The sequence below is a fragment of the Hyperolius riggenbachi genome, chromosome 3 (assembly GCF_040937935.1).
Source record: "Hyperolius riggenbachi isolate aHypRig1 chromosome 3, aHypRig1.pri, whole genome shotgun sequence".
NCBI classification, from domain to species: domain Eukaryota; kingdom Metazoa; phylum Chordata; class Amphibia; order Anura; family Hyperoliidae; genus Hyperolius; species Hyperolius riggenbachi.
In genome coordinates this window covers 31,411,465-31,435,851 of record NC_090648.1, presented here as the reverse complement: position 1 = coordinate 31,435,851, position 24,387 = coordinate 31,411,465, and the positions used below count along the sequence as shown (strand labels likewise).

Genomic DNA, 24,387 nt, shown 5'->3' with positions numbered 1-24,387 from the left:
TTTTCTGTTGAAAAATAATTCGAGCGATCAGAAATTCCGATCGGATTGGTTGTAAATAATAATTGATTACCAACGATTATAAAAATACTCACCCAATTGGATTTTTGTCAAACCAAAATTTGGATTTTCTTGTTGGTTGTGATGGATAGGAAGCAAAGATTAGTTCGTTGATGGTGTAGTGAACGATTTTTCTTCCGATCAGAATTTCTAATTGCTCTATTGATTTTTGAAAATTGGATCGTTAGTGGCCACCTTTTATGTGGGGAGAAATTGGAGAACAAAGCAGCTGTGTGCAGGGAGGATCAGAGATGGATAATGAGATGCTAATAATTTTGAGCTGATGCCAAATGAATGCAAATCTATGCAGCTCACAACTGGAACTGTCAAGATGAGTGACTGATGGATTTTGATTCATCCAATTACAAACCGCATAATGTTGTATAGATCTGGTACGCTGTATCTCTGAATGACTCTGACGAGGTAGCTCATTGTCCCCCCCCCCCCCCCCCCTTACCCTGCCCCTTTCCATAGAACAGAACAGTGTGTACCTTCAGGTAACCAACTCACTTTAAATCCGGGACATTGTTACCTCAGAAGTGTAGATACTTACCTCAGGAGAAGGAAGCCCCCCCCTCCATCCTTCCTTTCCAGCACTGGAGGGACCAGAGGCTTCCCTCTGCCGAGTCCCGAGGTCAGTACACAAATTTGGGTCCCCCCCCCCCCCCCCTCTTAAGTGTTTCTCTCCTTACAGGTTGCTGTAAAGGATTTGTGTGTGTATGTATACCGTAGTATATATGATTATCATATACACCATACTGCACTGTGGCGTAGTGGTTATCTCTTTCACCTTGCAGCACTTGGTTAATATTCCAGCCCGGGCACTATCTGTACGGAGTTTGCATGTTCTCTTCGTGTCTGTGTGGGTTTCCTCCGGGTACTCCGGTTTCCTCCCACATCCAACATAAAGATAAGTTCATTGGTTTTCCCCCTAAATTGGCCCTAGACTACGATACATACACTACACAACACGATGCATACACAGCCTATGACTATGGTAAGGATTAGATTGTGAGCTCCTCTGAGGGACAGATAAGTGACATGACTATGTACTCTGTACAGTGCCGTTGAAGATATTGGCACTATATAAACAGTTAAAGTGGACCTGAACTCTTGCACTGGACAGAAGGAATATTTATGTATTTAGAGACTTTCGCCTGTCTAATTCCCCCTCATCAGTGACTAATCGGAAGTGTAATTTGATCTTTCAGCTGTGTCAGCTGGCTGAGCAGCTAATTTGTAAACACAGGATATTAACCCTATGTCTGCTTCCATGAAAGCAGGAAGTAGACGCATTGCAGGATTTGTATCAGATGTAACAAGCAAATGTTTTTCTGTAAATGTTAGTATGCTGTTGCTTATCTTATCTTTTCAGAGCAGAGAGGAAGCTCTGAGTTCAGGTCCGCTTTAAGTGGCCAGACAATCTTTGTACAGCGCTGTGGAAGATGTCGGTGCTAAATACCCGTATATACTTTTTGTTGCGTGTGGAAGCTGACAGTGAGCACGTTTAGTAATGTGACACATCTGTGTCTGTAGTTGTCTTTCTGTAGGATGTGGATAAACCAGTTTGTGTCTCTGCAGGTCCCGGTGGGATTCCTGCGCTGTGACGAGGTGCTGAGAGGCCAGCGGACCCCGGAGGGGAGAGGTAAGGTGAGCCGGGGAGGGCCCCGGAGGGGAGGGAGTCAGACTTGTGTATTCTTGTACAATCTGATCATGTCCTCTGCTGTCTCCTCCAATCATCCGTACTGACAGCCGAGAGACCAGCAGAGTTTCCCGCACCGCACCTCATAACGTTAATGTTTTATCGTAAGGTTTTGCTGATGAGAGAGCATACCTTCCAACTTTTTAAGATGAGAAAGGACACTTAAGCCACACCCCTGATTCACACCCCTGACACAACCCTAGTCACGCATACCATAAAGATTTCATAAGAAAAATATGTTTTATAATCTAAACCACACTGGTCCTTTCTATCCTGGTGCATTTTCCTTCATATTAACATTTTAAAATTAGTAATCTATCAATTTAAAGCAGCAGTAGGGAACCTTGGCTCTCCAGCTGTGATAAAACTACAAATCCCAGCATGCATTTGACTTTATTAATCATGAGTGTGGCTGTCAGACTCCTGCAATGCATTGTGGGACTTGTAGTTCCTTAACAGCTGGAGAGCCAAGGTTCCCTACCCCTGATTTAAAGGATGGGAATAATGCTTAGAGTCAAACACATTTTTAGTAAAGAAATATATATTTACATAGAAAGAGGGACAAATGAGGAGGACAGAGGGGCGGGGCTCCCAAAGATGGACTGTCTCTCCGAAAGAGGGACAGTTGGGAGCTATGAGATTTCCCAATACTGTATTGGAAAATAACAGTATTCTGTTAAAGTGGACCTGAACTCAGAACTTCCTCTCTGCTCTAAAACATAAGCAACAGCATAATAACCTTTAAAGAAAAACATTTCTTTGTTCCAGCTGGTACAAATCCTGCAATACATCTGCAGTGTGTCTACTTCCTGCTTTCATGGAAGCAGACATAGGGCTAACATTCTGTGTTTACAAATTAGCTTCTCTGCCGGGGCAGCCAGCTGATGCAGCTGAGAGATCAGATAAGAACTTGTGATTAGTCACAGATGAGGGGGAATTAGACGGGCTAAACTCTCTAAATACATACAATTTGCATTTCTCTGTTTTCCTTCTGTCCTGTGCAAGAGTTCAGGTCCACTGTAATAGATCAGGTATTGTTGTAAATTTCTAAATATGTCTCCCGTTGCTTTAAAGTAAACCTTGGAAATTGTAAAGGTCTCCATACATTTAGCGACTTGGCAGCCGATCGACCATCCGAAATCGGTGCCACCAAGTGCACGCCCAATCGACAAAGCAACCAATTTCGGCCCGAGCATGTCGATGAGACATGCTGCAAGATGTTGGGCCATCGTGGTCGGTCGGGTGCGGGGCGGTAATGACGAGTGATATCGGGACTCGCAACGAAACCCCGGCGCTGTTCCCGCATTGTATAAATGTGCATGTATGTGTGCATTTAAAGGGGCACTATGGCGAAAGATTGTAAAATTTAAAATATGTGCAAACATAGACAATAAGGTTTTTTTTCCCCGAGTAAAATGATCCATAAATTACTTTTCTCCTATGTTGCTGTCACTAACACTAAGGCCCGGTTCACATTAGCGGTGGCTATCCGGAATAGCCGTGCCGGAGCCGCACCGCATGCTGGCCGGACGAAACGGACGCACGGCATAGCAATGTAAGTCTATGCCAGGGTTCACATGTGTCCGTTTCGTCCGGACCGGAGCCGGACCGGATCCGGACTCCGGTGTCCGTTCCAACATGCGCTATTTTTTGGTCCGGCTCCTCCGGCAGCCGTATCCGGGGCGGAGCCGGACTGCACCATCCGGCCAATGGAAACCAATGAGAACCGGAGAGCGCACAACACACTGGCAAAAAATCCGGATGTTCTACCCCACTTCCTATGAGGATTGTTGCGGCGATATTGTATCGGGGACACATGGGCAACCATTTTGGAGTGGAGCAGCACGAGCTGGAGATGTTGGCAGCATGTTGGAGGTGGAGGTGAGTGCTAAACAGCGGAGGGCCTGATTCCACAGGTCCCCCTTCTGCTGACCTCCCAGACCCCAACATTTTTTTTTGTTTTTATACAGGTTGTTATCTCTTTTAGAATCCGGATCCGGACCGCAACCGTGTTCATACCGCACGGAAACCGTATGCAACCGGACCGGATCCGGACAGGAACCGTACGGTTCAGGTCCGATCCGGCTCCGGTGCGGTCCGGACATCCGGTGCGGTTTTTGCAAAACCGCAAGTGTGAACCGGGCCTTAGTTGTAGAAATCTGACAGAAGCGACAGGTATTAGACTAGACCATCTCTTCATGGGGAATTCTCAGCAATGCTTTTATTCCCTAAAAAAGATTTAAACTATGTATAGCGAGCAGGGAAGCTGGCCAGCATTAGTTTTTTTGGTAGTTGGAGAGAGCAACTGCCATTCACTAAGTGCTTTTGAAAATAAATAAATCCCTGAGAATCCCCTATGAAGAGATGGACTAGTCCAAAACCTGTCACTTCAGTCAGATTTCTACTACCTACTGTAAGTGACAGCAACATAGAAAAGTAATCTATGGCTCATTTTACTCTGGAAAAAAACATACTTCTTGTTTGTTTGCACATATTTTAAATTTTACAATTTTTCGCCATAGTGCCCCTTTAAAGCTGTATTTAAAAAAATAAAAATAAAAAAGATACTTACCTAAGGAGGGGGAAGGCTCTGGGTCCTTCCCGGTCCTCTCCTACCAAAGTCTCCCGTGGCAGGAGAGTTTAAGGGAGGAGCCTGCGGGGGAACGAGCAAATGAGGAGAGGAGCAGGAAGGCTCTATAGGACCTAGAGCCTTCCCTCTCCATAGGTGAGTATGTGTTTTTTATTTTATATCGCTTCAGAGTCCCTTTAACTACGTAACGACCGCGTCACGCCAATGGGCGTGACCGCAGTGGTAGCCCCAGGACTGCCTAACGCCAATTGGCGTGAAGTCCTGGGGAGGGCTACTGCTGGAGATCGCGCGCAGGCTGCACGCATCTCCTGCTAGGGGCCGGAGCTCCACCCGCCTTCAATCTCTGAGCGTCGATCGCCGCTCGGGAGACTGTTAGACAGCGAAACTGTCGTCTTTCTACAAAGTACAGCGCTGCGATCTGCAGCAGCGCTGTACTGGCTGTCCCCCTGGCACACAGGAGAGCGATCGGCTCTCATAGGCTGAAGCCTATGACAGCCGATCGCATCATTGCCTGGCTGGGAGGAGGGAGGGTTTTTAGGAAGTAGGAGAAAAAAATGTAAATAGTACATTTTATAAAAAAAAACCAAAACAAATATTTATAAACAAAAAAATAAACAACCGGGGGGCGATCAGACCCCACCAACAGAGAGCTCTGTTGGTGGGGAGAAAAAGGAGGGGGACCACTAGTGTGCTGTGTTGTGCGGCCCTGCAGCGATCCCTTAAAGCTGCAGTGGCCAATTTAGTGAAAATTGGCCTGGTCTTTAGGGGGGTTTCACACTGCAGTCCTCGAGGTTAAGGTCTTGTGCACACTTTTTTTTTTTTTTTGTTTTGTTTTTTTGCATTGGCGATTTAAAAATAAGCCATAAAAGCGCTTCTGCAATGTTGCTCTATGTGAGTATTATTCTCACTTGAGCGATGAGCTTTCCTTCCAATCGCAAAACCGGCTCCTGCACCATTTTCTGAGCGTTTGCGATTTAATAGAAAAGATAAGAAAATCACTAAGCGATTTAAAAAGTGATTTTCCGAGTGCCTTTAATGAATAAATAAATTGGCTATCATTCATAAAGCATTTCCGCATGCGGAAATTCTTAAAACAGCTGACTTTGCCGCACACGTAGCAAAATCTGCATTCATAAAGGCTCCTTCCGCATCAAAAGCTGACATTACCGAGCAGAGCAATAAATCACCGCCTTGTGCGGTGATTGTTGTAAAAAATGTAGCAAAATGTTAATACCTAAAGTTCACTGCAAGCGGTGTGAGGTCGGGTAGTACCGCTCCCTTGGATGTGGCGATAATTAATAATGGAGACACAGACCTCCCAGGCAGCTACAGTAGAGCGGAACACGGAGAAATGTATCAACTCGGCAGCTTCCTGTGTCTCCGCAAGCCTACCGCCTGCCTAGTTCGGGAAATCTCCGCACTGCTATTGCAACTGAACACTTTTTTATGAATGAGCAGCCAGAAGTCTAAGGGCCCGTTTCCACTAGGGCGGTTACGCGGCGATTCTGCAGAGTTTTCCCGCACATCATTCGCACGGGGAAACTCTGCCATAGGGGATGATGGCGCCGCGGCGGAATCGCTTGCGGGAGTGATTCGCCCGGAACCCCCCGCAGATTTCGCCACGGAGGCTGCGAATCCCATAGCCGTGCATGGCACGGCTCATGGGATTCGCCTGCGATCCCGCCCACCGGCTCAGTGCGGTGTGCGTCTGCGAGATGCACGCCGCACTAGTGGAAACGGGCCCTAAAACACCGACAGCGGTGTTTTCCCGCACTGATTCTCCATACCGACAGCACTTTCATGAATGATAGCCATTGTATTTATTTCCGGGGCAAAGAGTGACTGACGTCGGCAAGTAAAATAAACATCGCTACGCAAAAGTGCTTAGAAAAGCGCTTTACTAAGGGCAAATTTTACAGAGGCGGGCAGCACTAGGGGTTTCCTCGCTCATCCAAATATCACTTGCCGTTACTGCCACGCACCCGATTGACCACGATGGCCCGACGCCTTGCAGCATGTCAACACCAATTTTCTTCCAATTCTATAATAATTGAATTGGATGGTCGATTGTCCAGCAAGTCTGTAGATGTATGGCCACCATTACTACTGGGATTTGGCAACATGCAACAATTTAGCTGCTGCCCCTCTTTGTAGCCCCTCCCCCAGTGTCCGCTCCTCCACCTCCCTCCTATTCAGTGTCCATATGTCCTCACACACACAATACACAGCCCTCTGCAGCCATACTGGGCCTCCTAATCTGCTCACAAGGCTCCATTTGTGCCTATAGAATGCAGAAAGCTGCACCTAATCGCCTAATCCCGGTAACTGCATCCACCGGGCAAAGAGGATTGTGACTGTCAACAACTTTATTGATCAGTGTAATCTGTTTATTGAAGGACAATTTAGAGAGGTCTTGCAAGGTTTGTGTACTTATACTTAAAGTAGAATCAGTCTTGCATCACACACAATGAAAACTTGTTTCCTAACTCTTTATCGGCTTTGCAGTTATCCTACTTGCTTTTGTTTCCAAAGTGATGTCAACTGTATAAAAGTCACATGTTCATCACATCCCACACTCCGCCTCCCCTTCAGCTCAGCACACAATAGAGGTTGAGTGAGAAAATGATAACCTTGCCCAGTCTAATTGCTGGTTGAAAGGGAGTTGGGGCCACTGTACACATACGTTTCTTGGCATAGGCGGTTGCTGTTGTTCGCCTAGGCTGGGTTTAATATAGTGTATGTACGAGGCTTTAGTTTGATCTTTACGGGCGAGACTAGCGCCTCCTTCATATGGGAGGCTGAACTGCGCGGCTGTGGGGCAAAATAGCTGCCTAGAAAAAACAGCTGAGATGTGGCTCTGAAGCAGGGAACTGGAATGCTCCATTGGGTTACTCTGGAGAAGCGGGAGCGGGGGCCCCATAGCCACGGGCCTTCCTGGTCACGAGGTCTACAGCCTCGCCGCTGGCCCTTATCAATATTGCGTAATATTATACCTTGCTAAGATACAGACATGTCACCCTGAGTGATCATTTGTGTTATAAAATGGAGGAGTAATTAAATTTGGATTATCGAGCTGGCATCACAGCACATTCTCACTGGAGGCGCTGAAACATTGGCATGGACTGGCGTGTTAGGTGACACTGACTGGCATGTGCTAGTTCTTATATTTGGCACCCACACACATTTTCCATAGACTCCCGTAGAGGTCAAATCAAAAGTGAAAACTAACAAGTTGCCTGCAGCAGAATAGGAGACTATCGGCAGGGCTTGTGGTGTGTCCGGCGGCAGGGCTTGTGGTGTGTCCGGCGGCAGGGCTTGTGGTGTGTCCGGCGGCAGGGCTTGTGGTGTGTCCGGCGGCAGGGCTTGTGGTGTGTCCGGCGGCAGGGCTTGTGGTGTGTCCGGCGGCAGGGCTTGTGGTGTGTCCGGCGGCAGGGCTTGTGGTGTGTCCGGCGGCAGGGCTTGTGGTGTGGCCGGCGGCAGGGCTTGTGGCCGGCTGCATGTTAGTTGGGTGGCCGGCTGCATGTTAGTTGGGTGGCCAGCGCCAGGCTTGTGTGGTGGCCGGCGGCAGGCTTGTGGTTTGGTGTGACTGGCGGCAGGCTTGTGGGGTGAGCAGCATCAGGCTGGTGGTGGCCAGCGGCAGGGTTGTGGTGTGGCAGGCTTGTGGTGTGAGCAGCGCCAGGTCCATGGGGTTAGCATTGCCAGACTCGTGGGGCTGCCAGCGCCAGGATTGTTGAGTGACGAGCTCCAGCCTTGTAGGGTGACCAGCGGCAGGCTTGGCGGCACTAGTCTAGTTTAGGGAACCCAGCAGGAAATCACCCAGGGAACAGTTCTCCAGTCACAGTACCCTCTAGAGCACAAAGCGATGTGATTGGCCGAATAGTGTGGGCTTAGCTTACTACTACCTATTGAAAACCTAGCAGTTTGAGAAGATGCCATCCACCCAATCACGTTAGCTGAATGTACCTATAAGGTTTGCTCAGGTTCCCCTAGCCTAGACTAGCGCCACCTTGTGGGGTGGGTGGTGGATAGACATCCCCCCCATGAAGATGCATCTGAGCGTGGAGATTGCCACCCTCAGACACCACAAGAGACTGTTTTTGGAGGCTGGGTGATGTCACTGGGTATCACATGTGCCATAGGTGGTTTCGCCAAATGCTGCCATTAGGGTGTGATGATCTCTGTCATCACAACCCGGAATATCGTCTGATCATTGTCGCACAAATCGCCCTTCTATGTTTCCACGCCCAACAACTTGCAGCTCCCGGATCTCCCTAATGTAAAACAGTGCGATGATTTCTGCCTGGTGATCTGTGCGGAATGTTCGTCACTGAGAGTTCTATGCACAGAGGGAGGTATTGCTTGCTTGGCATTTGGGTAAAGCCGATATTACCCACAATGCAACGAGGTTCACAGACAGGAAACTGTCAGCACCATGGTCCTGACATCACACTGTGGGAGGGGTTTTACCAGAATATCAGCCATACAGAGCCCCCTGATGATGAGAAAAGGGAAAGATTTCTCGTGTGAAAAGGGGTATCGGCTACTGATTAAAGAGAACACCAGGTGTGTTTAAAGAATGTTATCTACATACAGAGGCTGGATCTGCCTATACAGCCCAGCCTCTGTTGCTATCCCAAACCCCACTAAGTTCCCCCTGCACTCTGCAATCCCTCATAAATCACAGCCGTGCTGTGAGGCTGTGTTTACATCTGTAGTGTCAGTCTCAGCTGCTCCCCCGCCTCCTGCATAGCTCCGGTCCCTGCCCCCGTCCCTTCCCTCCAATCAGCAGAGAGGGAAGGGATGCAGGCGGGGATTGGAGTTCTGCAGGAGGCGGGGAGAGCAGCAGACTCACACTATAGAGATAAACACAGCCAGCACTGACAAGCTGTTTGTCAGCAGCGTGGCTGTGATTTATGAGGGATTGCAGAGTGCAGGGGGACCTTAGGGGGTTTTGGGATAGCAACAGAGGCTGGGCTGTATAGGCAGATCCAGCCTCTGTATGCAGATAATATTCTTCAAACCCACCTCGGGTTCTCTTTAAGATGACGTTTAATCTTGGGTTACATGTTTTCTAGCTGTGGCAGAGACAGAGTTAAACCGAGCAGTAGAACGTGGAATGCGCTCCTGTGCCACTAATGGAGTCTGCACAGGCTCCCGGGGATTAGAGAGACAGAAATATTTATGTGAACTTCCCATTAATGCTCCACTTATCCACATTCATCCATATCCATTCCACATTGTGCGTCTGGATATACAGGACAGGTTCTCTTCTCTCTGGCCAGCTGATGGGGCGTCACGACCGCCTCTCAGATGCTGAAGTTTTTTGTTTTGTTTTTTGCCATGTGTTCAAGAATACTGATGGAACTTTTTTTTTTTCCATATTGATCAATTGGGAATGGTGGATTTTTCTGTTCAATATTTATGAAAATTGAATGGTATAGACCAGTGATGGCTAACCTTGGCACTCCAGCTGTGGTGGAACTACAAGTCCCATGAGGCATTGCAATACTCTGACAGCTCCAAGCATAACTCAGGGAGGCAGAGGCATGATGGGATTTGTAGTTTTGTCACAGCTGGAGTGCGAGTGCCAAGGTTCGCCATCACTGGTATAGACAGTCATTTTTTTTTTTGTTATATCGGGGGGAGATAATTGAACACATGTATGTGGTACTTTGGTCAGATTTTTCAAATGTTCCATTCAATAAGAAAAAACTGATAGTACATTTTTGAAAAGAAATTAAAGGTCCACTGTAGTGAGAAGGATATGGGCACTGCCAAATTTATTTCCTTTTAAGCAATACCAGTTGCCTGGCTGTCCTGCTGATCCTCTGCCTCTAATACTTTCAGCCATAGACCCTGAACAAGCATGCAGCAGATCAGCTGTTTCTGACATGATTGTCCGATCTGACAAGATTAGCTGCATGCTTGTTTCTGATGTGATTCAAACACTACTGCAGGCAAATAGATCAGCAGGGTTGCCAGGCAACTCGTATTGTTCAACAGGAAATAAATATGGCAGCCTCCGTATCCCTCTTGTTAGAGTTATCCTTTACTCTGACCTGAACTCAGAACTCCCTCTCTGCTCTAAAAGATAAGCAACAGCATAATAACCTTCAAATAAAAACATTTCTTTGTTACAGTGGATACATATCTTGCAATAAATCTGCAGTGTGTCTACTTCCTGCTTTCATGGAACCAGACATATTGTTAACACCCTGTGTTTACCAATTAGCTGCTCTGCCGAGGCAGCCAGCTGACACAGATGAGAGATCAAATTACAACTTGTATTTAGTCACAGATGAGAGGGAATTAGACAGGCTGAACTCTCTAAATACATACAGGGTGCATTTCTCTCTGTTTCCCGTCTGTGCAAGAGTTCAGGTCCACTTTAAGGCTGCTTTCACAGTGGGACGTTACAGGCGCACGTTAGTGCAGCCTGTAACGCAGCCCACCGCACAGCAATGATAAATCAATGGGCTGTTCAGTGCCCACGTTCAGGCCCGGCCCTAGACTTTTTGCCGCCTGAGGCAAAATTCAAAAAAATCGCCGCCCCTCCCCCCTCCCCCCAAGCCGTGTGTGTGGGGGGCCGCCCGAGCTGGAGGGGATAGCGGGCAGGAAGGGGGTATTGGGCCTAGCGGCGGGGAGGGGGGTCGGACCCCCCCCTCCCTTGCCTGGGTCCCCCGTCCTTCGCTCCCCTCCAGCTTTAGAAGTGAGGTCGCTGGCTGCAGCTATATTGTAAGAGGCAACGGGCGGGGATCACTCACCTCTTCCTCGTTCCAGCCCGAGCCTGCGCTCCACTGACATCACTTCCTGCGGCGTAGCAGGAAGTGACGTCAGTGGAGCGCAGGCTCGGGCTGGAACGAGGAAGAGGTGAGTCCTCCCCGCCCGTTGCCTCTTACAATATAGCTGCAGCCAGCGACCTCACTTCTAAAGCTGGAGGGGAGCGGAGGACGGGGGACCCAGGCGAGGGAGGGGGGGGTCCGACCCCCCTCCCCGCCGCTAGGCCCAATACCCCCTTCCTGCCCGCTATCCCCTCCAGCTCGGGCGGCCCCCCACACACACAGACGGGCGGCTGCCGCCCCTCCAGGAGTGCCGCCTGAGGCAAAAGTTTCACCCCGCCTCATGGGCGGGCCGGCCCTGCCCACGTTGCTTTACAGTGTAACGCTGCGCCATAAAACCACGTACTGCATGCAGTACTTTGTAAGCGGCAGAGCCGCGTTAGACTGCTTGCACATGCTCAGTAACGTTAGGGAGGAGCGGAGAGCGGCCAGGCACATGGCTAATTAATATTCACTGCACTCAGTGACGTGCAGTGTTTACTTCCTGAAGCGGCCGCTCTGTGCGGCGATTGGCCGGCGGGACCACGTGATGCCGCATGCGTCCAAGAGTGCACATCACAGACGCCAGAGTGAGCTGCACAACGCGGCTCACTCTGACGTCCAAAGCAGGGAGCACCAGGCGTTGCGTTAGGGGCACGTTATGCGACCATAACGTCCCCTAAAGCGCAACGTCCTGGTGTGAAGAAGTATTTTGTGCTGAACCAGTTCACCAGCGGTTTTTCTTACCCTGAAATTTGCCACTGCATTTTATTATTTTTCTATTATAACTACTTTTTATTATGTATTAAAAGCTTCTAATGAGCTATTCTGAACACTGTGTGTGCCTGAAGCAGAGACCGCTTTTCCAGAGAGTGTTTGTTTACATTCCAGTGTTAATACATTTCCGTAGTAAAAAACATACTGTTATCTCCAGTTTGGATGCGGATTTGAAGCTGAATAGCGGGAGAAAGTGATGTTCTGCTAGAATTTTTTTTCTTTTTTCTGGGATAGTAGCTTTCAAGCTGTGAAGAATCTTTTTAGAGCAAAGTAGAAAAGCCGACGTCCAGACCACTTAGTCAGATTCAGAGATCAAGCAAAATGCAACTCCCTCTTTTTGTAGCTGTGCTGCTCCTACCCGCTCTCCTCGCGTCTTCTTATGCCATTGTGCAGAGAGCTTCTTTAGGGCTCGTTTCCACTATTGCGGTGCAGAATCTCCTGGATTCCACCGCTGATGAAATCGCATGCGGATGCGATTCCCCATGCGTTTTTTGCCATGAATTCGCATAGGTGAGGGTATATGCGATTTTAACCATGTCACTGCCTGTGTGAATTTACATTGGTACCTATGCGAATTCGGGGCAAAAAAACGCATGGGGAAACCGCATGCGATTTTTTTCCTATTAAATACATTGCATGCGATTCGCATGTATTCCACTCACAGGCGAATTCTGCGGCTCTTTTGTGCGTTTTTTTTCACCGCTGAAAAAAATGCACCTCAACAATGCTACAGTGGAAACAGGCCCATCCACTTGCATTACATATGCGAATCGGATTCGCGATAGTGGAAACGAGCCCTTATTCTTTTATGAGCACTGTAAAGACAACGTGGCTCGGCTGCAACCAAGAGGTGTGTTCTGTTCTATGGAGAGAGGCTACAGAGGGGTGAGTGACATCCTGTGATGTGGGCGAGGAATGCACAGGATGTGGTGATTCTTTAACCAGCCTGGCGGTATGGACGAGCTCAGCTCGTCCATCACCGCCGGAGGCTGCCGCTCAGGCCCTGCTGGGCCGATTTGCATGAAATAAAGTGCAGCACACGCAGCCGGCACTTTGCCAGCCGCGTGTGCTGCCCGATCGCCGCCGCGAGCAGCGGCGAAAGAGGGTCCCCCCAGCCGCCCGAGCCCTGCGCAGCCGGAACAAATAGTTCCGGCCAGCGCTAAGGGCTGGATCGGAGGCGGCAGACGTCAGGACGTCGGCTGACGTCGATGACGTCACTCCGCTCGTCGCTATGGCGACGATCTAAGCAAAACAAGGAAGGCCGCTCATTGCGGCCTTCCTTGTTTATTCTGGGCGCCGGAGGCGATCGGAAGAACGCCTCCGGAGCGCCATCTAGTGGGCATTCATGCAGCCAACTTTCAGTTGGCTGCATGAAATAGTTTTTTTTTTATTAAAAAAAAACCCTCCCGCAGCCTCCCTGGCGATCTTATCAGAACGCCAGGGTGGTTATTAATTATCTGCCACAGCAGATGGCTATAAACTGTTGTGGGACATTTATACACAGAGCTGAGATGGACCAAAACAATCTTTTTTTTTTTTTTCTTTTTTTTGGCCAAGGACAATTTAATATGTGTACGATGCATTTATGCCAGGCACAGCAGAGGAGTCACAGGAAGGTAACAGTCCAATGTGAAGTCCGCAGTGCCTTCCTCTGACCCCATATTTTTAAAATGAGCAGGGGTATAATTCTTTATATAGCGCTATACCTTGCTCTGAGATTGGCTGGGCGTCGGTCCCTTGCGGTGACAGAGAGGCATTGGTCTGTTCCTGTATTATGCAGCTATACCTTGCTCTGTGATTGGGCGTCGGTCCCTTACGGTGACAGAGAGGTATTGGTCTGTTCCTATACTATGCAGCTATACCTTGCTCTGTGATTGGGCATCGGTCCCTTGCGGTGACAGAGAGACATTGGTCTGTTCCTGTATTATGCAGCTATACCTTGCTCTGTGATTGGGCGTCGGTCCCTTGCGGTGACCGAGAGGCATTGGTCTGTTCTTGTACTATGCAGCTATACCTTGCTCTGAGATTGGCTGGGCGTCGGTCCCTTGCGGTGACAGAGAGGCATTGGTCTGTTCTTGTATTATGCAGCTATACCTTGCTCTGAGATTGGCTGGGCGTCGGTCCCTTGCGGTGACAGAGAGGCATTGGTCTGTTCCTGTATTATGCAGCTATACCTTGCTCTGTGATTGGGTGTCGGTCCCTTGCGGTGACAGAGAGGCATTGGTCTGTTCCTGTATTATGCAGCTATACCTTGCTCTGTGATTGGGCGTCGGTCCCTTGCGGTGACAGAGGCATTGGTCTGTTCCTGTATTATGCAGCTATACCTTGCTCTGTGATTGGGCGTCGGTCCCTTGCGGTGACAGAGAGACATTGGTCTGTTCCTGTATTATGCAGCTATACCTTGCTCTGTGATTGGGCGTCGGTCCCTTGCGGTGACCGAGAGGCATTGGTCTGTTCTTGTACTATGCAGCTATACCTTGCTCTGAGATTGGCTGGGCGTCGGTCCCTTGGGGTGACAGAGAGGCATTGGTCTGTTCCTGTATTATGCAGCTATACCTTGCTCTGTGATTGGGTGTCGGTCCCTTGCGGTGACAGAGGCATTGGTCTGTTCCTGTATTATGGAGCTATACCTTGCTCTGTGATTGGGCGTCGGTCCCTTGCGGTGACAGAGGCATTGGTCTGTTCCTGTATTATGCAGCTATACCTTGCTCTGTGATTGGGCGTCGGTCCCTTGCGGTGACAGAGGCATTGGTCTGTTCCTGTATTATGCAGCTATACCTTGCTCTGAGATTGGCTGGGCGTCGGTCCCTTGCGGTGACAGAGAGGCATTGGTCTGTTCCTGTATTATGCAGCTATACCTTGCTCTGAGATTGGCTGGGCGTCGGTCCCTTGCGGTGACAGAGAGGCATTGGTCTGTTCCTGTATTATGCAGCTATACCTTGCTCTGTGATTGGCTGGGCGTCGGTCCCTTGCGGTGACAGAGAGGCATTGGTCTGTTCCTGTATTATGCAGCTATACCTTGCTCTGTGATTGGGCGTCGGTCCCTTGCGGTGACAGAGAGGCATTGGTCTGTTCCTGTATTATGCAGCTATACCTTGCTCTGTGATTGGCTGGGCGTCGGTCCCTTGCGGTGACAGAAAGGCATTGGTCTGTTCCTGTACTATGCAGCTATACCTTGCTCTGTGATTGGGCGTCGGTCCCTTGCGGTGACAGAGAGGCATTGGTCTGTTCCTGTATTATGCAGCTATACCTTGCTCTGTGATTGGGCGTCGGTCCCTTGCGGTGACAGAGAGGCATTGGTCTGTTCCTGTATTATGCAGCTATACCTTGCTCTGTGATTGGCTGGGCGTCGGTCCCTTGCGGTGACAGAGAGGCATTGGTCTGTTCCTGTATTATGCAGCTATACCTTGCTCTGTGATTGGGCGTCGGTCCCTTGCGGTGACAGAGGTATTGGTCTGTTCCTGTATTATGCAGCTATACCTTGCTCTGTGACCTTTCACGGTCAGATAGGCATGTTAATAAGCTCAGTGCACGTCTTGTGTGCCGCACGGCCCCTTTACACCTGCTGAACACGCTGCTAACCATAGCCTGGGGGTGAGGTGCGCTGCACTTCCATCTGTCACAGGGGGGAACCAGGCCTCACCACCTCCAGTCCTGCAGTATTACTGGTGATCCGCTTAAAGGGAACCTGTCACAAATACAGATTCATAATACCTTAAAACCTCTGCTCTGAAATTGACCTAAGTTGGTATGTTTGCCAACCAGGGAAGTGCAATTTCTTATTTAATTATAACGTTGAGCATCGTAGTGATGTGCTGAGCTCCAAGTGAATCTGAGGTGAGAGCGATATGGAGGCTGACATGTTTGTTCGCTTTTAAATAATGCACATTGGGCTCTATTCATAATAACATGAGCGGTAACTCTTTTTTTTGGGGGGGGGGGGTGAAAAATTACCTCCAGTAATTATTAACGATTTTTTTTGAGTACGGTATTCACTAAACATTTTAAGTGTGATAAATGTTTGATAAAAGTGCGGTAAAGCAGGTGATAAAACAGTAATATGTACAGAAATAAAGCTTTTTTGACCACTGTAGGGCAGCCCAAATGCTTGCCACCCATTACACAGACGACCCAGGAAAGCCAGGGGCCTCAACTCTTGCGCAGGACAGAAGGCAAACCTAGAAATGCCCCCTGAATGTATATAGAGAGTTTAGCCTGGCTAATCCCCCCCCCCCCCCCCCCCCTCTCTCTGATCTGTGAATAATCACAACCGTAATTTGAGCTCTCAGCTGTGCCAGCTGGCTGCCTCAGCAGAGTAGCTAATTTTTAAACACAGGATGTTAAACCTACGTCTGCTTCCATGAAAGCAGGAAGTACACACACTGGAGATTTTGTGTTGGATTTGAATCTGCTGTAACAAGAAATGTTTTCCTTTTAAAGGTAATTATGCTGCTGCTTATCTTTTAGAGCAGAGAGGAATTTCCTCCTCGGCATCTATAAAATCATCATATAAAAGACTGTACGAGGTGTGAAAGTGCGCCTTGAGATTAGACACACTCGTCTTTTCTGCCTTCTAGGTAAACTTGACATAAACTCAAGCAAAGAAAGCTCAAAAGGCTCCATCCTGAAGGCCAAAAGCAGAGAAGTGATAATTATCACCTACAAATAGTAGGTGATAAAAAAAAAAAAATACTTAACACCAACTATTCAATTGAGAATCTCAAACTGGAGATACATTTTGAGGTAATTACCACACTTTTACCTCACTTTTACCACAAGGGGTAATTTAGGGAGAGAAAAGAATTTTAAATTGGAGATATTTTGGTCGGTGTTTCTCACTACCTAAACTTCCTCATGCGGTAATTCGTTGTGAATAGAGCCCGTTGGCTGGCTGTCCTGCTGATTATCTGCTTCTTAAGCTACGTACACACATACAACAACGATCGTTCGTTGTGAACGACGAACTAAGTTTTTTAATTGATGAAAGAATGACCTAAGTAAAGTTAGCTTTTAAAAGTGTGTAACGATCTGATCGTTAGAACGAACGTTACATCACGTAAAACAACTATAAAAATGAAAGTTCCATGGAGAAATAGCGAAATGCGCATGCCAAGCCTAGAACGAACGACCGTTTCCAACGATGTACTACTTTTGCAAACGATCGTCGTTAGAAAAAATCCGCCAAGCTAGAGCGTTCGTTTTTAACAATCTAGCTCAGGGGTCTCAAACTCAATTTACCTGGGGGCCGCAGGAGGCAAAGTCAGGATGAGGCTGGGCCGCATAAGGGATTTCACAATCGCGGCGCATCGCCGCTTCTGCCCGCCCCTCTCACTCTTCCTTCACAGAGAGGGGAGGGGAGAGGCGGCGATCCGTGCAGCGATTGACGTCAGGAGAGGCAGAGCTGAAGCTGAAAGCTCTGCCCCTTCCAGGAAATGCCAGCCGATTGCCCCCCCGGACGATTTGGGGGCTCTGTAGCCCTTGTTTAGCGGCGGATTACTTGGGAGCACTGAAGCGAACTATAAGGAAGCTTTTGCCGGCGAGGGCCACAAAATATTGTATCGAGGGCCGCAAATGGCCCGCGGGCCGCGAGTTTGAGACCCCTGATCTAGCTCGTCCGTCGTTAGACTTAATGGTCATTGGCTGCTTTTTTTTTAAACTATCGTCGTTTGAAATGATTGGGGAATGATCGTTTAAAACGACTATAGTCGCATGTGTGTACGCACCTTTAGAATAACAAGCATATGCAGATCAGGTGTCTATGACATCTATGACTCTAAGCTGCATGCTTGTTTCAGGTGTGTGATTTAGACACCTCTGACCAGAAAGATCAGCAGCACTGCCAGGCAACTGGTATTGTCTAAAGTGAGTCTGAAGTGATTAAAGCGGTATTGTCCCCATAAAAATCAAATTTCAACAGCAACTGGTCTGAGTGAATTAAGCAATAAAGATGCTAATCCTGCATTCAAAACTTGCAAAACTTTTTCCGCTGTTATGATTTGGAGTTATCACATACTTTAGGAGCACTGGTCCTTTAGTAGTCAGTGCCAAACAGTTGCATGCTGGGGGTTCTTTTTATCTATAATGTATTCCTCCTGTTCCATTTATTTCCCTGCCTAGCTGACTATCTGAAACCTGATCCCCTGCTCACTTGTGTTTACAAGCAAGGCTGAGGTGACTCAGAGATTGGAGGAGAAAAGGAAAAAAAAGTATAGGGTAGAAATGACATCAGGATTTAGCCTAAACTGTGGGCAAAAGACATGGCCCCCACCAGGAACAGAATTCTCTTCATTTACTATATAACATTCACCAGAGCCGGGACAAGGTCCTCCAGCACTCAAGGCTGAGACACCAAAATGCGCCCCTCCATCCCTCCCACCCCAGCCGTCACACACTGATTGCTATTAGACTAAGAGGGCCACAGGGCCCACAACCTCCCTAACACCTTAATATCTAGTTATCTGGCTTGCAGTCACTGCCATGTATCCCCTTTTCTTATTTCTTTCTGCTTCAAACACAATTAGGAATGACAGCTGAATGAATTGTGCGCCCCCTCTTACACTGCGCCCTGAGGCTGGAGCCTCTCCAGCCTATGCCTCGGCCCGGCCCTGACATTCACAATACATATGTTATGTAAGTAGATCAAGTATTTATCTACTTATATATATGTGTTTTTTTTTTTTTTTTTTTTTTTCCTGGCATAGTATGGCTAATCCTACTGCTTTAAAAGCAAAACATACTCACCTTAGGAGTTGGAAGGCTCTGGATCCTATAGAGCCTTCCTGTTCCTCTTACGGCCCCCTGCGTTTCAGCGCAGGATCCCCCGCTATCAGTATCCGACCAATGGGATCCGCTGTTTTCGGGAGCAATCGGGCTCCCGAAGACTGCCGAAGGCTCCTGCGGCGGCGTAAGTGAGCAGTCTGCTAATGTGGGAGCCAGCGCTGGAACGTGAGGACTGGGAGAGCAGAGGGAAGGCTCTGTAGGACTCAGAGCCTTTCCTTAGGTAAGTATCTGTGTTTCTGTTTTTTTTTTTTTTTTTTCAATAATCACCTCAGACTCACTTTAAACAATACTAGTTACCTGGCAGTCCTGCTGATCTATTAGGTCAGTAGGATCTAAATCACACACCTGAAACAAGCATGCAGCTAATCTTGTCAGATTTGTCATAAACATCTGACCTGCCTATGCTTGTTCAGGGTTTATGGCTTAAAGGGGTTCCGTGGATCTTTAAAAAAAAAAAAACCTTACACTTACCAGGGGCTTCTATCGCCCCCCCCCCCCCCCCCTGCAGCTGTCATGTCCTCCGCCGGCCTCTACGATTCTCCGTTCCCTGCCGCCGGTCCCAGTCTAATTATTGGTCTAAGTAGACAAATAGTGCTTGCTCCCGCATGCGTCTCTGGGAAGCTCCAGAGGAACAATTGGACCGTGACTGGCGGCGGGGAATGGAGAATCGTAGGAGGACGGCGCGGGACGTGACCGCTGCAGGGGGCCGATAGAAGCCCCAGGTAAGTGTGTTTTTGGTTTTTTTTGTTGTTTAAAGAGGAACTGTCGCGAAAATCTTAAAATTTAAAACACAATCAAGAAGTGCATTTCTTCCAGAGTAAAATGAGCCATACCTCACTTTTCTCCTATGTTGCTGTCACTTACAGTAGGTAGTAGAAATCTGACATTATCGACAGGTTTTCGGTTGGTCCATCTCTTCATGGGGGGTTCTCAGCATGGCCTTCATGCTTTATAAAGACTTCCCTGAAAAGGATTTATACAAAGATGCTGGCCAGCCTTCCTGCTCACTGCACACTTTTTTGACAGTTGGACGGAGCAACTGCCATTCACTAAGTGCTTTTAAAAATAAAGAAAACCCTGAGAACCCCCCCCCCCCATGAGAAAATGGGCTAGTCCAAAATCTGTTGGTAATGCCAGATTTCTACTACTTACTGTATGTGACAGCCACATAGGAGAAAAGTCATTTACGTCTTATTTTACTCCTCAAGAAACCTACTTCTTATTTGTATGTTTACATGTATTTTAAATTTTAAGATTTTCGTGACAGAGGTCCTTTTAAAGATCCACAGAACCCCATTAAAGTCTATGTCCAGTCTCCATTGCTGTTCAGTCATTATAAAACATTATAATGCATGAGTTATGCAACTGAGCACTGTGAACCTGGCTTCAGAGGCAGAGGATCAGCAGGACAGACATGCAATTTACATTGTTTAAAAGGAGATAAATATGGCAGCCTCCATATCCCTCTGACATCAGGTGTGCTTTCACACTGCTTAGCATATGAGGGCAGCCCAGGTTCTCATGTCATATCTTCGATCTGCGCACACCCTGTACCGTATACCTTCCGCACACCTGGCATTCCCACCCCTCAGCCCGCGAGGCAAACTGCAGACCTGATCATCGAGTTCAGCCCTGCCTCACACCCGAGGATTTACATAAAACCTATGTAGGACACAGGTCGCCTTAGATAACACGTCAGGGAGGTCACATGACAATTTCTCTTCCATAAGGCAGAACGGCCGGGCTGTATTGCAGCGTGTCTGGTCCTGCACTCTCCTCTCCCGATCTCCCACCAAGGAAACCTCCTAATAATCCTGACATTCCATGAATATCCATCAGCCTAAAATATGGATGTAGCACAACCCTGAAAACAAGCCAGATCATTCCGGCACAGGATAAACCGCGGCACTCCTGTCCCCGTATAGTCAGCAAGTGACACAGCCCTGTTCCAGGAAATGTTCTGTATTGTGGTGTTAGACAGTGCGGTGAGGGGATTAGAGACACTTTTACTGTCCTCAGTGGAGCTCACAATCTTGTCCTCGCCACAGGCTAGTCAGTGACATGACTATGTACTCTGTAAAGTGCTGCAGAAGATGTCACTGCTGTATAAATACATCATAATAATAATATGGTAGTGACATTAGACTATGACTATGGTAGGATTAGATTGTGAGCTCCTCTGAAGACAGTCAGTGAAATCGGTTTGCTTTGGTTGGTTGGTGCCCCATTGGAACGGGATTCGGTTCAGTTTGTTGGCGTTAAGCCCCATTACACACTCAGCAGCCGTCTTTTATGCAGCACAATTATTGAACAACTTTTGTTGTGAAATAAGTACAACAACCAAAAAAAGTTGCTTGCTATTGATCAGACAACTGATAAGACATCACTCCAACAGTTGGACTGACGTCTTATCAGTTGTGTGAACAATAGCAAGCAACTTTTTTTTTTTTTTTTTTTTGGGTTGTTTAACAACTTGTTTCACAGCAAAAGTTGTTTGATAACTGTGCTGCATAAAAGACGGCTGTTGAGTGTGTGTATGGGGCTTTAGGGACGGAATACGGTTCGGTTGGTTGGTGTTCCATAGGAAAGGGATTTGGGTTGGTTGGTTGGAATTCTATAGGAATGGGATTCGTTTCATATGGTTGGCTGGCGTTCCATAGAGAAGGGATTCAGTATGGTTGGTTGGTGCTCTATAGTAAAGAGATTCGGTTGTGTTGGTTGGCATTCCATAGAGACAGGATTCGGTTTGGTTGGTTGGCGTTCTATAGGGAAGGGTTTCAGTGTGATTGGATGGCGTTCCATAGGGTCTGGATTTGGTCTGGTTGGTTGGCATTCCATAGGAAATGGATTTGGTATGGTTGGTTCGTGTTCCATAGGGATGAGATTTAGTTTGGTTGGTTGACGTTCCATAGAGGAGGGATTTAGTGTGATTGGTTGGTGTGCCATAGGGATGAGATTTAGCTTGGTTGCTGGGCTTTCCATAGGGACGGGATTTGTTTAGTTGTTTGGCATTCCATAGGGAAGGGATTCGGTTTGGTTGGTTGGCATTCTATAGGGAATGGGTTTGGTTTGGTTGGTTGGCATTTTATAGGGAAGGGTTTTGTTTTGGTTGGTTGGCGTTCTATAGAGAAGGGATTTGGTTTGGTTGGTTGGCGTTCTATAGGGAAGGGATTTGGTTTGGTTGGCATTCTATTGGGAAGGGATTTGGTTTGCTTGATTGGTTGGCGTTCTATAGGGAAGGGATTTGGTTTGGTTGGTTGGCATTCTATTGGGAAGGGATTTGGTTTGGTTGGTTGGCGTTCTATAGGGAAGGGATTTTGTTTGGTTGGTTGGCATTCTATAGGGAAGGGATTTGGTTTGGTTGGTTGGCATTCTATAGGGACGGGATTCGGTTTTGTTGATTGGTGTTCCATAGGGATGGGATTCAGTTTGGTTGGTTGGCGTTCCATAGGGACAGGATTTGATTTTGTTGGCTTTCCATTGGGAAGGGATTCAGTTTGGTTGGGGTTGCATAGGGAAGGGATTTGGTTTGGTTGGGGTGCATAGGGACAGGATTCGGTTGGTTGGTTAGCGTTCCATGGGGAAGGGATTCTGTTTGATTGATGTGGAATAGGGAAGGGATTTGGTTGGTTGGTTGGTTGGTTGGTTAGCATTCCATGGGGAATGGATTCAGTTTGGTTGGCGTTCCATAGGGACAGGATTCGAGTTTGTTGGTTGGTGTTCCATGGGGAAGGGATTTGGTTTGGTTGTTGGCCCTCCATAGGGACGGGAGTTAGATTGGTCAGTTGGCGATCCATAGGGACTGGCTTCGGTTTGGTTGGCATTCCACAGGGAAGGGATTCAGTTGGGTCGGTTGGCGTTTTATAGGGATGGGATTCGGCTATGTTGCTTGGCGTTCTATAAGGATGTGAAGTCGAGCCTAGAATTCCTCTGTTCTGTAGGGAAAATTTATTTTATAGCCCTATAAGGTCATCTGGATATGGGCAGAAATTATATATAAACAGAAGCTTTCTTAGAAGCTCTTTTCTTCTCTGGCCAGTCCGGCTAATTGGAAACAGATGGGATTTCTCAGACTGCGAAAAAACCGTTTCCACTGCCAAAGTTTTTCCCCTTCGTAGTGTAAGTCTTCCTCTGTTAATCTGGCCCTTCTTAGTGCAGATCACAGTGAATGGAGGGGCGTTCTTGGGCATCCTCCCTGCAGAGCTCAACACTCCCTACTCAGATCGCAGTCCTCAGCACGTCCCACATGTCTGCCGTTATGTGTGCAGCACAGGGTATGCTGGGACATAGCGTTAGGGCTTCACTGTCTCGCAGAACGTCTTCTCTGCTCTAAAAGATAAGCAATATCATAACATTTAAACAAAAACATTTCTTTGTTACAGCTGTTACAAGCCTTGCAATAAATCTGCAGTGTGCCTACTTCCTGCTTTCATGGAAGCAGACATGACATGGGGAGAAATCAAATTACAACTTGTAATTAAACACAAATGAGGGGGGATTAGACAGGCTAAACTCTCTAAATACATACAGGGTGCATTTCTCTGTTTTCCTTTGGTCCTATGAAAGAGTTCAGGTCCTAATGCAAATTTAACACTCGTGTTAACCTTATTTTTTTTTGGGGAGGGGGGGGGGGAGTTGATCCCAACACTCTGATCAGATTAGTTATTTTTCTTTTTGTCCGTTAGTTGGTCCCAGATATCCATTTCCGACGATTCATACGCAGAATCGTTTTAAACTATCGTTTTGGCAAATTGTATTATTAGAATCTCCCTGCTATAAATACGCCTGCTTTCATAAAACAACAATGTCTGGGCAGCCCGTAGAGATCAGTGTGGCTCAATGCAGCACAGCTCAGTGAGTGAGAAGTCCAACAGGAAAAAAGACAGTAAACCTGTTAACCCTTGCAGGCGCATGGTTCTTAGCTCCATCCAGCGCTGCATAACATGTTGGCGCTTTATAAATACAATAAATAAATAGTGATGTGGCGAACTGTTCGCTGTGAATAGGCCATGGGGAATGACCTCAGTGGTCATTTTCGCGTTTGTCATATTACCCATTACTGCGCAAATGCTTTCCCACCGGCCACGTGACCTTGACCGCGCGCCTGCACCCGGGAGTGCTCTGCGCATGCGCACAACGTCACACAGAGCACTCGCTGCTGCAGGCGCGCGACCAAGGACGCGCGGCCACCGGGAAATTGTCTGCGCAGTAATGTGTAATATGATGAATGCGGGAATGACCCCGAGGTCATTCCCCATGTCTTGTTCGCTGTGAACAGTTCGGGCAATCTCTACTCCAGAATAGTCCTGATCCAATCATCGATTGATTCGTCTGTTGCGGCTACCAACTGATGCCAACAAACTCTTATCTAACAGAGGAGGTGGATAATCTGTTAAGGGGCCCATACACTGGTCGATTTTAGTGATCGATTCTATAGAATCGATTGATCGATCAGAAATCGATTCTATCAAATTCCCCATTCGATCGATTTTGTGGCTGGTTTGGATTGATTTCGATGGATTTGATCTGACAGGGTGGAAAATCTAGGTCAGTCTGCTGCTGGCAGCAGATCAGTGGCCCATAGAGCTGCATTGGATCTAATGGTGCAGTAATGCATTTAGATCGATTTTCAATAGATTTCAAATAGATTTCATTCTGAAATC

General features: G+C 47.7%; 1 protein-coding gene across 3 annotated transcripts in view; it reads left to right on the top strand.

Annotated features, from left to right (window-relative positions):
* C3H17orf114 (chromosome 3 C17orf114 homolog) overlaps nucleotides 1-24,387 on the top strand; it is a 48,861-nt gene that overhangs the window by 5,764 nt on the left and 18,710 nt on the right. For 2 of the 3 annotated variants that reach the window (XR_011030128.1, XR_011030127.1), the window contains exon 2: nucleotides 1,639-1,702. The gene's annotated coding sequence lies outside the window, so the exon portion shown is untranslated. Of the gene's footprint in view, nucleotides 1-1,638; nucleotides 1,708-24,387 lie in introns of all 3 variants that reach the window. The other variant, XM_068273932.1, reaches the window with a different exon arrangement.